We start from the raw sequence: 14,011 nt of genomic DNA, 5'->3' as shown, positions 1-14,011 counted from the left end.
TATCAAGTTTAGTCATACCCATCAAAAGTTACGAGCTTGAGAAAATTTGCCTTATTTCACAAAATAGGGGGAAACACCCCTTAAAAGTCATTGAATCTTAACAAAAATTACACCATCAGATTTAGCGTATTAGAAAGCCCTGCTGTATAGTTTTGAAGCTCCTATCTAAAGAAAAAACGGGAATTATGTATTTTTTGCCAGAAGATAGATCACGGATGCGTGTTTATTTGTTTGTTTTGTTGTTTTTGTTTTTTTCCCAGGGGTGATCGTATTGAGCCACTGGTCCTAGAATGTTGCAAAAGGACTCATTCCAACAGAAATTAAAAGTTATAGTGCCCTTTAAAGTGACCAAAAAATTGAAGGGCGCCTAGGCCCCTCCCACGCACATTTTCTCCCAAAGTCACCGGATCAAAATTTGGAGATAGCCATTCTGTTCAAATTAGTTGAGAACTTAATAAAAATGTCTTTGGGGATGACTTAATCCCCCACAGTCCCGGAGGAGAGGCTGGAAGTTACAAACTTTGACCATTGTTTACATATAGCAATGGTTATTATGAAGTGTACGGACGTTTTCAGGGAGACTTTTTCCCGTTGGGGTGGGAGTTGGTCGGGGGAGGGGGTTACGTGGGAGGACCTTCAATGGAGGAATTTATCACGAAGGAAGAGAATTTCCATGAAGGGGGCACAGGATTTTCTAGCATTATTTAAAAAAAAACAATAGAAAACAAATAAAAAAAAACTCACCTGGAAGTAATGAGTATCATAAAAACTGAAAACGAACATAAAATCTTACGTATGTAAGGGGATTCGTCTTCTCCACAATACCTTGCTCTTTATGCTAAAGTATTTTTGGTAATTTCAACTTTATTCTACGGGTTTTCTGATTCAAGGGTCATTTTTAAAGATTTGGGATAAAATTCAAGCTCCAGTGTAAAGAGCGAGGTATTGTGAGGGGGAAAACCCACTCATATATACGTAATAAAAATACACAAATATAGAAGTTCGTTACGTAAGTCAATTCACAAGGTACGTACGTTTATTACTAACAAAAACGTTCGTACAAAAAAAAAACTCTAGTTGCATTTTCAAGTAATCAAAAATTGGAAGGCAACTAGGCCCCCCCTTTTTTTTATCAAAATCATCCGATCAAAACTATGAGAAAGCCATTTAAAAAAATAATATGCAAATTTCGTTTTAATTATTCATGTGCGGTGAGCCAAAATCAAACCATATATTAATTCAAGAACTTTCAGAAATTAAATAAAAAACAAGTTTTTCTAATTGCAAGCAAGGAGCGATATTAAAACTTAAAACGAACAGAAATTATTCCGTATATGAAAGAGGTTGTCCCCTCCGCAAAGCCTCGCTCTTTACGCTAAAGTTTTTTTTTATTGTTTTAAAAAGTAAAGTTGTGACAGAGTCAAATTTTAGCGTAAAGAGCTAGGCGTTGCGGAGGGGATAACCAATTTCACAGACGGAGTAATTTCTGTTCGTTTTAAGTTTTATTGTTGCTTCCTACTTGCAGTTGAAAAAACTTGTTTTTTTTATTTAATAGAGAAATAAGACGAGTACTGATTGTGTGATTGATGAAAAATTTTCTTTCCAGAATCCGGCTTATTTGTCTGTACTTTTTGTTAAACATTCAGACGTTAAACTCAAACTGACACTTTTGTTAGAAATTTTACTTCCTTTATATTTAGAATGAAAATTCAACATAATTGCTCTGCATAGAACTTTTTGAAGATGGCAAAATAACTGCTGATTGATGAACTATTTTATTACATAATCGACACTTTCGTGACACTATAATCTGTTCTGCTACTATTTTTTTGTATTTAAATTTAACTCATGTTATTTTGAACCTTTGGGATATGAATGATCCTGGATTTCCGGAAATGGCAAGTGTCATAAATGATACATAGATTTTTCTTTTTCTAAAGTGTAGGTTTTTCATAGTTAGATTTAACACAGTCGAAGTTTCAAGTAAAAAATCAGTTCTAATCACTGTGCTGTGTCTTTTCGGGGTCCAAACAGAATTCAACCACCTTAGGGGAGAGAGTGTCTTCACATTCCTGTAATCATAGGCAGTGCTCAAATAAAGAACGATGCAGGCAAAATTTATCATTTATTTATTTGTTAGTTTGGTTTGTCTTAAACCAGGGCAATTCGTATCGAAGGATTTATCGTACAAACTTTAAAATGGACTTATTCGATTGGATATTGAAAGGGCTAGTGCCCTAATTAATGATTTAAAGTTATTGAAGGGCAATTAACCCCCCCTCCCACTCCCACCATTTCTTCAGACACATCATACCAAAATTTTGAAATAGTCGTTTTGTTCAACGTAGTTGAAAGGTCAGAAAATTATGTCTTTGAACATGACAATCCCAAATAGCCATCAAGGCCAAGGTTGTAAGTTATGCCCCGGGGACATGAAAGATTTTTAAAGAAAGCGCTATCATAGAAACTTAGATAAGGCTTCATTTGATTGTATATTGAGAGGGTTATTGCCCTTTTTAATAGCTAAAACTGATTGGAAAGCAACTAACACCCCTCCCACGCCCACCATTTCTCCAAACACATCCAATCAAAATTTGTATATGGCCATTTTGTTCAACATAGTTTAAAGGTCTGGAAATAATAACTTTGAGAATGACAACCCCCCATTGCCCTTAGGGTAAAGGTTGTAAGATATAACCTGGGATAAATAAGGTTCTTATAGAAAGCATTGTCACAGAAACTTCAAAAAGGACTCACTCAATCGGAAATTGAGAGGGCTAGTGTCCTTATTGATTGTCAAAAATGGTCGGAGGGTCAATGGCCCTCCCGCGCCCATTATTTCCCCAAACACTTCTGATCAACAATTTTATATAGTTGCTTTGTTTAAACATTCGGAAATTGTGGCTTAGAGGATGACAACCCCCCCCCTACACCCCTCAGGGCAAAAGTTGTAAGTTATACCCTGGAGCCATATAAAGTTTTTATGGAAAATGTTGTCGTAGTAACTTCAAAAAGGGTTCATTTGAGTGGGAATTGAGAGAGCTAGTGCACTTTTAAATAGTCAAAAGTGATCGGAGGGCGAATGCCCCCCCCACGCCCTTCATTTCCCAAACACTTTTGATCATCATTTTAATATAGCCATTTTGCTGAACTTAGTTGAAAGGTCTGGAAGTTATGTCCTTAAGGATGACTTTCACAGCCCTCAGGACAAGTGTTGTAAGTTATGCCCTTTGGGTATTTAAGCTTTTTATAGAAAGAGTTGTCATAGAAACTTCAAAAAGGGCTCACTCAATTGAAATTTCAGATGACTAGTGCCCTTTTTATTAGTCGAAAGTGATCGGAAGGCAAATGACTCCCCTTCCTTCACTCCCATCCTTTCCCCAAACACTTCCAACGAAAGTTTTGAGATAGCCATTTGTTCAACGTGTTTGAACTGTACGGAAAATATTCTTTAAGCAAAACAAATCGCCGAACCCTCAGGCCAAGGGCTGTTATTTATGCCCTGGGGCACATATGGTTTTTATAGAAAGCGTGGTCGTATAAACTTTGGAGGGGGCTCATTAGACTGGTAATCGAAAATTCTAGTGCTCTTTTTAGGGTCATAGTGATCAGAGGGCAGCTACCTCTCCCAACCCCCACACACACAAGCACCGTATTGTCCCGAAATGCATCTACTAAAAATTTTGAGGTGGCCATTTTACTCGAAATAATCTAAATCTCATATAACAAGGCTTTTGGGGTTTAAACAAACCTCAGAGCCTGGGTGCAAGGGTTGTTAGTTATGCCCAAGGGTATTTATGGTTTTTGTGGAAAGGATGGTTGTATATAAACTTTAGAGGAGGCTTATTTGATTAAAAATTGGAATTTCTAGTCCCATTTTGAGAGTCAAAAGTAAGAGAGGGCAACTAGCCCCCCCTGCCCTCCACGGCTGTTCTTCTTCACCAAGCTAATCTGATTAAATTGTGATATAGCGATTTCGCTAAAAATAGCCCAAAAACACATAATAATGCCTCTAGTGTTAACATAACCCTCAAGTGCCTTGGGGATAAGGCTGTAAGTCCTGCTCCAGGGCCATATAAGGTTTTTATGGAATGGGTGGTCCAATTAACTTCAGATGGAATTCGTTTAATTTGAAATTGAAAGTTATAGTGCCCTTTTAAGAGTCAAAAGTGATTTGAGAGCAACAAGTCCCCCCCCCCAAGCTAATCATTTCCCCAAAGATATCCAATCAAAATTTGGAGAGAGTAAGTTTAGTCATTGTAGTTGAAGGGTCCAGAAATTATGTCTTTGAGGAAGACACCCTTCCCCTACAGCTCTCAGGGCAAGGGTTGTAAGTTACACCCCGGGGTATATAAGGTTTCTATGGAAAGGGTGGTTGTATATACTTCGAAGGAAACTCTCTGAATTGGTAATCTGAATTTCTAGTCCCCGTTTTAGGAGTCAAACTGTTCAAAAGGCAGCGACCCTCCCCTCCTCCAACACGTTGTGTTTTCCTGAAATACAATCGAATAAAACATTATGAGACAGTAATTTTATTCAAAATAGTCCAAAGATTATATAACAAGGCATTTGGGGTTGACACAAACCACCAGGGCCAAGGGGCGAGGGTTATAAGCTATGCCTCGAGGAATTTAAAGTTTTTGTGGATAGTCTTAGGATAGTTTTTTAACTCTAGAAGAGGCTCATTCGGTTTAAATTGGAAGGTCTAGTTCCTTTTTAAACTTCAAAAGTGATGGAGGGCATTCGGAGCCCCCTACACCCCTTTACCCCCCAAACAACCCCTCTCTTCACAAAGCCCATCTGATTGAAATTATGCAGTAGTTATTTTGTTCAAAATGTCTAAAGAACATATAATAATGCTTTTATGGCTGACGCAACCCCACAGCGCTCTGAGGATTGACATGAGGGTATAAAAGGTTCTTATAGCATGGGTGGTCGTATAAACTTCAGTTGCAGCTTATTTGACTTGAAATTTGAAGTAATACTTCCCTTTTTAAGAGTCAAAGTGATTTGGGAGCAACCAGCCCTCCCCCTCCCTGCTCCTCAGTTCCTTTAATACCTCCAATCGAAATTTTGAGAAAACAATTTATTCACCGTAGTTGAAGGTCTTGGAAAAATATTTCTATGAGGAAGAAACCCTGACACCTACAGCTCTCAGGGCAAGGGTTGTAAGTTGTGTCCTTAGGACATATAAGGTTCTTAAAAAAAGGGTGGTCGTATATGCTTTGGAGGGGACTCATTGGACTGGTAATCAAAAGTAATCAGAGTTAATTAGAGTTCTAGTGCCCTTTTTAGAGTCAGAGTGATCAGAGTGCAGTTAACTACCACCATTCCCCCCCCCCACACACACACACAAACGCGTCATGCTTTCCCGATGCACATCCAAAGATATTTTAAGGCAGTTCTTTTGTTCAAAATCGTCCAAAGATCATTTAACAAGGCCTTTGAGGCTGATACAGACCACCAAAAGCTAAGGGCGAGGGTTGGAAGCTATGGCCCTGGGGCAATTAAGGTTCTTATGCAAGGTATGGTTATGTGAACTTTAGATGCGGCTCATTTGGTTTAAATTGGAATTTCTAGCTCCCTCTTAATAGTCAATAGTGATAGATGTCAACTATCCCCCCCCACAAATACCCTCTTTTCGCCAAATGGCAGTGCGATGGCAATTTTATTAAAAACAGTGCAAAGAACATGCATCAATGCCTTCGGCACAACCCCCTAGATCCCTGGGGCAATGCCTTTAAGTTATGCTCTGGGGGCATATCATCAACTTTGTCTTTAGGTATATAAAGCACGTCAACCAGCCACAACTATGCAATTGGCCCATTATACTTTAAAACTAAATGTTGCTTTAAAATTAATCAAAATGCATAGTATTTATGGTTCTTAATAAGACACCTCAGCAATATATCGAGAACGACTGGGGGGTATTAAGTTGAAACTTTTGGGGATACTACTATTACCACATCTGTTTTTACAATTTGAATAAATAAAAAGAATATAAGTGTATCCAGGTTGTCAAAGATTATAAATAGAATCCTTTGGGAATGATCTTAAGTTTTATTTCTTAGGTCAACTTCAGAAGCTATGAAGTTAAATATAAAAAATACTGTTTGTGTCAGGATTAAAAATTGTGAAAAAGTTTCTGGAACATACAAATAGCAACCAATACTATAGATTCCTACAGAACAAAACTGAAAAGATATAAATATTGTTTTTTTCCATGAAGAAGACTATGTCAATAAAAAACGAATAAAAATTAATCTAAAAACTTAATCCACAGAACAAGTTTTTCAAAGAAAAGTAAAGGGCTCCATTAAGCCAAGGAAGAGCAAACAAAATGCTTTGAAATGTTTTCACTTTTCTTACTTTCATCAAAACTTCAAGGAATTAATATCAGTATATGTCAATTAAACTGACAATCCACGGTCACTTGTTTTCTGTTTTTTTTAGTAAAGAGCAAACTGCGTTTTTGTATTTACAATGTATGGGGGTTATCAACCCTACTCATGTTATCTTTTGCTCGTTTTGAGTTTGATTCAGCAATTTTTTGTAAATTTCTGTTCGTTTTGAGTTTCATTTATTAATTGATAGCGATTTTTGGTAGTTTTGTGCTTGGGAGCCATACTATGGATTCCTATAGAACAAAACTGAAAATATATAAATATTGTTTTTTTTTTTCATGAAGAAGACTATGTCAATAAAAAACGAATAGAAATTAATCGAAGAACTTAATCCACAAAACAAGTTCTTCAAAGAAAAGTAAAGGGCTCTATTAAGCCAAGGAAGAGCAAATAAAATGCTTTGAAATGTTTTCACTTTTCTTACTTTCATCAAAACTTCCAGGAATAAATATCAGTATACGTCAATTAAACTGACATTCCACGGTCATTTGTTTTCTGTTTTTTTTTTAGTAAAGAGCAAACTGTGTTTTTGTCTTGACAAGGTATGGGGGGCTATCAACCCTACTCATGTTACCTTTTGCTCGTTTTGAGTTTGATTCAGCTTTTTTTTGTAAATTTCTGTTCGTTTTGAGTTTCATTTATTAATTGATTTGTGCTTGGGAGATTATATGACTTTATTTTTGCTCATTCTTGGCTTAATAGACCCCTTTGCTTTTCTTCGAAAAACTGGGTTTGTGGAAAAAGTTTTTTAGATTAACTTCTTAAAAATGGCTACGCTCCTTCATCCCCTTCGACCAAGAACATCTTGTAGCAAAATGGGCAGACTGGCAACTTGTATATCCTTATATCAGCCTGGATCTTGGATCCCTCTTAGCAGCTTGAATTGAGTGCACTGTTGTCGAACAATCTTGTATATAATTTTTTTTTTAAAGAATGCATATTTAAAATTTCGCACTACTACAATGCATTTTTCTAATTTTTCTTCGATTCTGATAAATAAAAAGCCTTACTTAAATACTCATAAGTCAATTTATTCGAATGAAATAAAAATTCCGCATAAAAAAAGAACAAAATACGACACTTAAAATCAGATATCAGCTGCCAAATTTAACCCCATTTGTGTCCTTTCTTGTATGATTTGTATGACTTCTTGTAATACTTCTTGTGCTTGCTTTGAGCAGTTTCAAGGTCAGCAATTGGCTGTTCAAATTCTGAATTTTCTCCTTTGAAACCAATATTCTCAGCGGCTGCAGAAGGCACGGTTGCCACCATCAGAAGTGTCGAAATAAAAAACAATGCCAACTGTAAAAACAAGTAATTATTTCAAGATTGGGTATTTTGTCATATTTTTACTTTATAAATGGACTTGAAACTAAATAAAGGTAATTAAATAAATTAAATAAAGGCAAATAGACAAATACAAGCTTAGTGGTGGATTGATTTGTTTACAAATTAAATATTCCATAAATTTGCCTTAAATAGGCAAAAAATATTTAGTTAGCGAAGCCATCATAGCAAAGCAATTAATAACAAAGCGACTATCAAGTGACAATAAGAAAAATTACGAGACAACAAAGATATTTTAGAGGACGAATAGAAATGAAGCTGTGAGGTTGAAATCAATACCAATAGTTACAAAATATAGCAGAAAGATGTTTTTTTAAATAAACACAAATATTTAAACAATTTTTAAATAAGCAAAGATTAGAGAAACGAAGAGAAAATTGGAACAAATGATTTACATAATTTTAGACGAAAGTCAAAAAACGAAATCATTTTGTGGAAGCAATGTTTAAACATTTAAGTTTTATTTTAATGTTTAAATTAGTTTTAAATTCAATAACTGATTTTTATAAAAAGCTTCAAATTTCTCTGGAAATATTTCTTGAGGAAAAACAGACCTGTGATGCTAAGAAAAAAAGAAAAAAAAAGGAATATAAACAAAGTAACTAAACAGTTTAAAAAAACAAATCACACAAACATAATACAACAAAGTACTACTTTAAAAATATCAAACAGTTCGTGGTAACGAACTGTAGTAAGGAGCGACCCGGCTCAATAGTAACCAAAACTCTAAAAAAGTTAGATGGAATTTTGATACCAATACCTACATCAAAAGAATCGCATTTTAATGCTGATTTTGAAGATATAAGTTTCATCAATTTTAGTCTTACCCATCAAAAGTTACGAGCCTGAGAAAATTTGCGTTATTTTAGAAAATAGGGGGAAACGCCCCCTAGAAGTCATAGAATCTTGACGAAAATCACACCATCGGATTCAGCGTATCAGAGAACCCTACTGTAGAAGTTTCAAGCTCCTATCTACAAAAATGTGGAATTTTGTATTTTTTGCCAGAAGGCAGATCACGGATGCGTGTTTATTTGTTTTTTTGTTTTCTTGTTGTTGTTTTTTTTGTTTTTTTTTTCCCAGGGGTGATCGTATCGACCCAGTTGTCCTAGAATGTTGCGAGAGGGCTCATTCTAACGGAAATGAAAAGTTCTAGTGCCCTTTTTAAGTGACCAAAAAAATTGGAGGGCACCTAGGCCCCCTCCCACGCTAATTATTTTCCCAAAGTCAATGGATCAAAATTCTGAGATAGCCATTTTATTCAGCGTAGTCGAAGAACCTTATAACTATGTCTTTGGGGACGACTTACTCCCCCACAGTCCCCGTGGGAGGGGCAACAAGTTACAAACTTTGACCAGTGCTTACATATAGCAATGGTTAGTGTAATGGGAAGTGTACAGGCGTTTTCAGGAGGATTTTTTTGGTTGGGGGAGGGGTTGAGAAGAGGGGGATATGCTGGGGGAACTTTCCATCGATAATTTGTCATGGGGGAAGAAAATCTCCATGAAGGGAGCGCAGGATTTACTAGCATTATTTAAAAAAAAACAATGAAAAAATAAATATGAAAAAGTTCTTTCAGCTGGAAGTAAGGAGCAGCATTAAAACTTAAAACGAACAGAAATTATTACCCATTTGAGGGGCTCACCTCCTCCTAATACCTCGCTCTTTACGCTAAAGTATTTTTAGTAATTTCAACTATTTATTTTACGGCTTTTGTGATTCTGGGGTCATTCTTAATGGATTGGGACAAAATTTAAGCTTTAGTGTAAAGAGCGAGGATCTGACAAGGGGGCGAGCCCCCTCATATATGTAATAAAAATATGAGAATACAAAAGTTCTTTACGTAAGCTAATTTATAAGTTACGTAAATCTTTTACTAATAAAAATATTCGTAAAAAATTAAAAATTCTAGTTGCCTTTTTAATTAACCAAAAAATCGGAGGGCAACTAGGCTTTCTCTCCCGCTCTTTTTTTCTCAAAATCATTTGATCAAAATTATGAGAAAGCCATTTAGCCAAAAAAAAAAAAAAAAATACAAATTTTGTTTTAATTATTCCTCTGCGGAGAGCCAAAATCAGAACATGCATTGATTCAAAAACGTTCAGAAATTAAATAAAAAAAACAAGTTTTTTTAACTGAAAGTAAGGAGCGACATTAAAACTTAAAACGACCAGAAATACTTCGTATATGAAAGAGGCTGCTTCCTCATCAACGCCCCGCTCTTTACGCTAAAGTTTTTTACTGTTTTAAAAAGAAGAATTGAGAGAAAGAGTCCAACTTTAGCGTAAAGAGCGGGGCGTTGATGAGGAAGCAGCCTCTTTCATATACGAAGTAATTTCTGATCGTTTTAAGTTTTAATGTCGCTCCTTACTTTCAGTTAAAAAAACTTGTTTTTTTTATTTAATATCCAGTAGAAGAGTACCAAACATTTTTCATTTTTGAGGTCAGATTCTCGTCTTAAAAATACTAAAATAAGTTATAAATATTAAAGGAATCTTCAATAGCAGTTCTAACCTCTCTTGTGCCCGGGACAAAATCTTGATTAGCAGCCCCCTCCCCCTGTCTCCAAAAAAATTTCCATTTACCGGTGAAATTGTTTTCAACTAATTAAGGCGTAAATAATTGACTTTTTAATATTTTTATTTGTGATTTAATTATATAATTACTATATCTATTTTTATTTATTAATTATTTATTTTCATAACCGGTAGACTACTAATTTGAAATTTTACACCCCTAAGACTTCTGCATCCGGGGCATATACCCTCTATATCCCCTCTCCTAAACCACCTCTGCCAAACTCAATCAGAATGGAACACTAGCGATCGGGACGAACTTGCTCTATCGACTAAGGTTGAGAAGATAAAAAAGATAAAGATACTCCAAAGACATAGATTGTGCATACGGGTCGCATCGACTGTTCAGTTACTGGGTATCACAGCTTAGATATACAATACAGTTATGAAAACTCGATATATATTTGGGACACAGTGCGCTGGCAGTCTGAATTTAAAAGATCGGAGCAATTGGACAAACAAAACAAAATTGCGTTCCCGCCTACGGTATTGTAGTACGATCTAGGAGGCGCCAAGTTCAGAGCTCTGTACCAAAAGCTTCTCATGGGCAAGATAGGAGTTTTCATAACTGTATTGTATATCTAAGCTGTGCTGGGTATTTGTTACAGGGACAGGTAGTAAGCATGTTGCTCAATTTTATGGAAGCTGAAATTAAAACCCAGGTCCGGTATTGCTGAGCCAAGCATCAATCCACAGTGAAACCCCAGGGTTGGCAATATAAAATACGAATAAAACATACTGCATGCGTCAGAGTTTATATTTTTTAAAAGCAAATTCTTAGTATGTGAAGAGGTAATCAGAAGCAGACCAATTTTTTATCCTCCGCGAAAGATATAGGCTACACACCCTGAACCCAGCCTAAAGGAAAGGAAATGAAATAGCTGTTCACATGAGGCTTTCAAAAGAGACATGTGAAACGAGAAAATAAGTTCTTAAATTTCCTAAAAATGTACCCCCCCCCCAACTCAAAGAAATAAATTGGCTTTATCTCTGGTAATGATTAAGCCATTATTTTATGAAGAAAATATGTGGTTTTTTCCTATTGCTGTCGTATGATTTTCAGTGGTATTGCAATCCGTATAGCCGTACGTATGATCTGTGTGCACGACTACACAAGATATATGCAGACATTTGAATTGGACAAATTGTAGGTTAAAATAAAGAACAACTACAAACAAAAACTGCTTTTCAGGATTTTTGTTTTATCAGAATACAGGAAAAATTAGATAAATTATAATAGTACGAAATTTCAAATATGAATTCATTAAAAATATCATATACAAGATTGTCTGACAACAGTACACTCAATTCAAGCTGATAAGAGGGATCCCAGATCCAAACTGTTATAAGGATATACAAGTTGTCAGTCTAACCAAGCTGCTACAAGATGTTCTTGGTCGACGCAGACGGAAAAGTGTAGCCATTTTTAAGAAACCCCACTACAACTTAAATTTCCTGATTCCTCTCCATATTTTCAAATTTTTCTGAATATGTACTGAGGCGGAGTAGTTCCCAATTCCTCGAATGTTTCTTCTCTGCGGAATTGTGACTGCTGCGTACCTAGGTATACATATTTTCTCATGAATTTATGAAAGGTGAATTAATCTCTTTCTGGGGACACATCCTGGTGGGGCGGGGAGATTGTCAAATCCCATAAATAAATAGATTGATGAAACAGTTATAAATGAAACAAATATTTAGGGGTGTTAAGACTGGCATGGGATTGAAACGTATGTTCTTGTTTAGAATGTTTCATATTGTTATTTTTTTATTGCATTATAAGAAAAGTAAATTTCAATCAAAACAGAAAGGAATATAATAAGAATTTTCTTACCAGAATACAGCGCATTTTCTATCTGTTTTTCAAATTCAAACGTTGAATTTCAACTGATGCCTTTTTAAGAAATTGCAGGTCTTTTTATATCAAAATTTAGTTTATTGTTACGGAGGATGTTTTAAGAAACTGGTTTTTGAGAAAATTGTATAATACACTCAAAAGCACCAAATACTGGTCGGTGAACTATTATTATTATATAATCGTAATTTTAGTGACAGTGCAATTTGTTCTGCTATTCTTGATAACTAATTACCACTCATTAAGTTTTTTGAACCTGTGGAGCTTGAATCATCGTGGAATTTACGAAAAGTGTCAAAAATGATGCATTGTTTCTTCTTCTTCCGCAATCCAAATTTCTCATACAGTGAAGCTTTATATTACACTTCTATGAGTAGTCAAACTTAGGTAAACGTTGCCATTCCTAAGGATTTATCAATGTCTGGAAAAAAGTGAGGATTTTGGGGTTACTCCCGGGCTGAATGCAAGACATGATACATTTTTGAGATGACATTTTTGCTCCTATTTTCCTTCTTACAAAATAGCGAAGAAGCAGAAACATAATCTCTACAAGTCTGCTGAAATTAGTTCTTTTATATACTTCTGAAACAAAAATATCAGGAAATTCGTTTTTGTTAGAAACTTATGTTTTCGGTTGTCAAAATTTTGATAGAGTAAACTTGATGCAAGCAAAGAGTAAAAAATCTGAAACTGAAAGTATAGTCGGTCTATTGTTCAGAAACTCATTAAAAAAAAATTGTTGAATACTTCTTTTAGCGCACTCCCTAGTCCAGCTAATAAAATTAAATCAGTTTATTTTTATCTTCGGCCGTTAATAATACTAAAAATAAATTAGCAGAATAAGTTTTAATAGTTTCCTTCGTAGGGTAACTTTCCTCTCACTGAAAGCCCAGACGTGATAATTAAAACAAAACTTAATTTTCTTTTGCTAACTAACAAAGGGTAGTGCTGAGTTGTAACACAAACCATTTGAAAGAATAGAAAAGGCTATAATAAATAGTAATTGATCTCGTAAGTTTTAGTTTCTAACGGGATAAGATAATTTTGCTCTAAATATCATTTCTAAATATCCCACAACAAAAAAATATGTTTTAATGAGCAAAATTCTACTGAAGAACCATACAGATAACGCGTAGTGGGCTCAAAATCAATAACATAATAACTTAGCAACAAGACTTCGTGGCCGATGAACGCAACGATTACCATATAATCTCACTACTTCGCTCTTACGCCCATTAAACTCCTGACTTATGTAGCCATATTCTTCACTCAAAATTTTAATAATTCTCTTCAATTTGAGCCAAAGTTTCCTCAAATTTAGATTGTCGTCCGCACAATTCAGTACAGCCCACAGAAAATAAAATTTGTTTGGAATTTCTTTTTTTCGCAGATATAAAACTACTATTATAATAGTTAAATATTTTAATATAATATAATATATTTAATATCAAATAGTTCCTGGTAACGAACTGTAGTAAGAAGCGACCCGGCTCAATAGTAACCGAAACTCTGAAAAACGGAATTTTGATACCAATATTTACACCAAAGGAATCGCATTTTAATGCTGAATTTTTATTTCTTACTAATGAAAAGTTACGATCCTGAGAAAATTTGCCTTATTCTAGAAAATAGGGGGAAATACCCCCTAAAGGTCATGGAACCTTAATGAAAATCACACCGTCAGATTCAGCGTATCAGAGAACCCTTCTGTAGAAGTTCCAAGCTCCAATCTACAAAAATGTGGATTTTTTTTATTTTTGCCAGGAGACACGGATGCGTGTTTATTTATAAATGTTTTTTTTTCTCAGGGGTAATCGTGTCGACCCAGT

General features: G+C 35.2%; 2 long non-coding RNA genes across 3 annotated transcripts in view; one reads left to right on the top strand and one right to left on the bottom strand.

Moving 5' to 3' along the window:
* Positions 1–14,011, top strand: part of LOC136034864 (uncharacterized) — a 67,916-nt gene that overhangs the window by 40,715 nt on the left and 13,190 nt on the right. The gene's annotated exons all lie outside the window — the stretch shown is intronic.
* Positions 7,415–12,761, bottom strand: LOC136034863 (uncharacterized). The gene is made up of 2 exons (XR_010619260.1): positions 12,162–12,761; positions 7,415–7,706 (listed from the first exon to the last, which is right to left on the bottom strand). It is a non-coding gene; the product is annotated as an uncharacterized LOC136034863 (long non-coding RNA).

This window comes from Artemia franciscana, chromosome 13, assembly GCF_032884065.1.
Source record: "Artemia franciscana chromosome 13, ASM3288406v1, whole genome shotgun sequence".
In the NCBI taxonomy this organism is placed as follows: domain Eukaryota; kingdom Metazoa; phylum Arthropoda; class Branchiopoda; order Anostraca; family Artemiidae; genus Artemia; species Artemia franciscana.
Note: the sequence above shows the minus strand (reverse complement) of the source record. Positions and strands in the feature narration are given on the sequence as shown.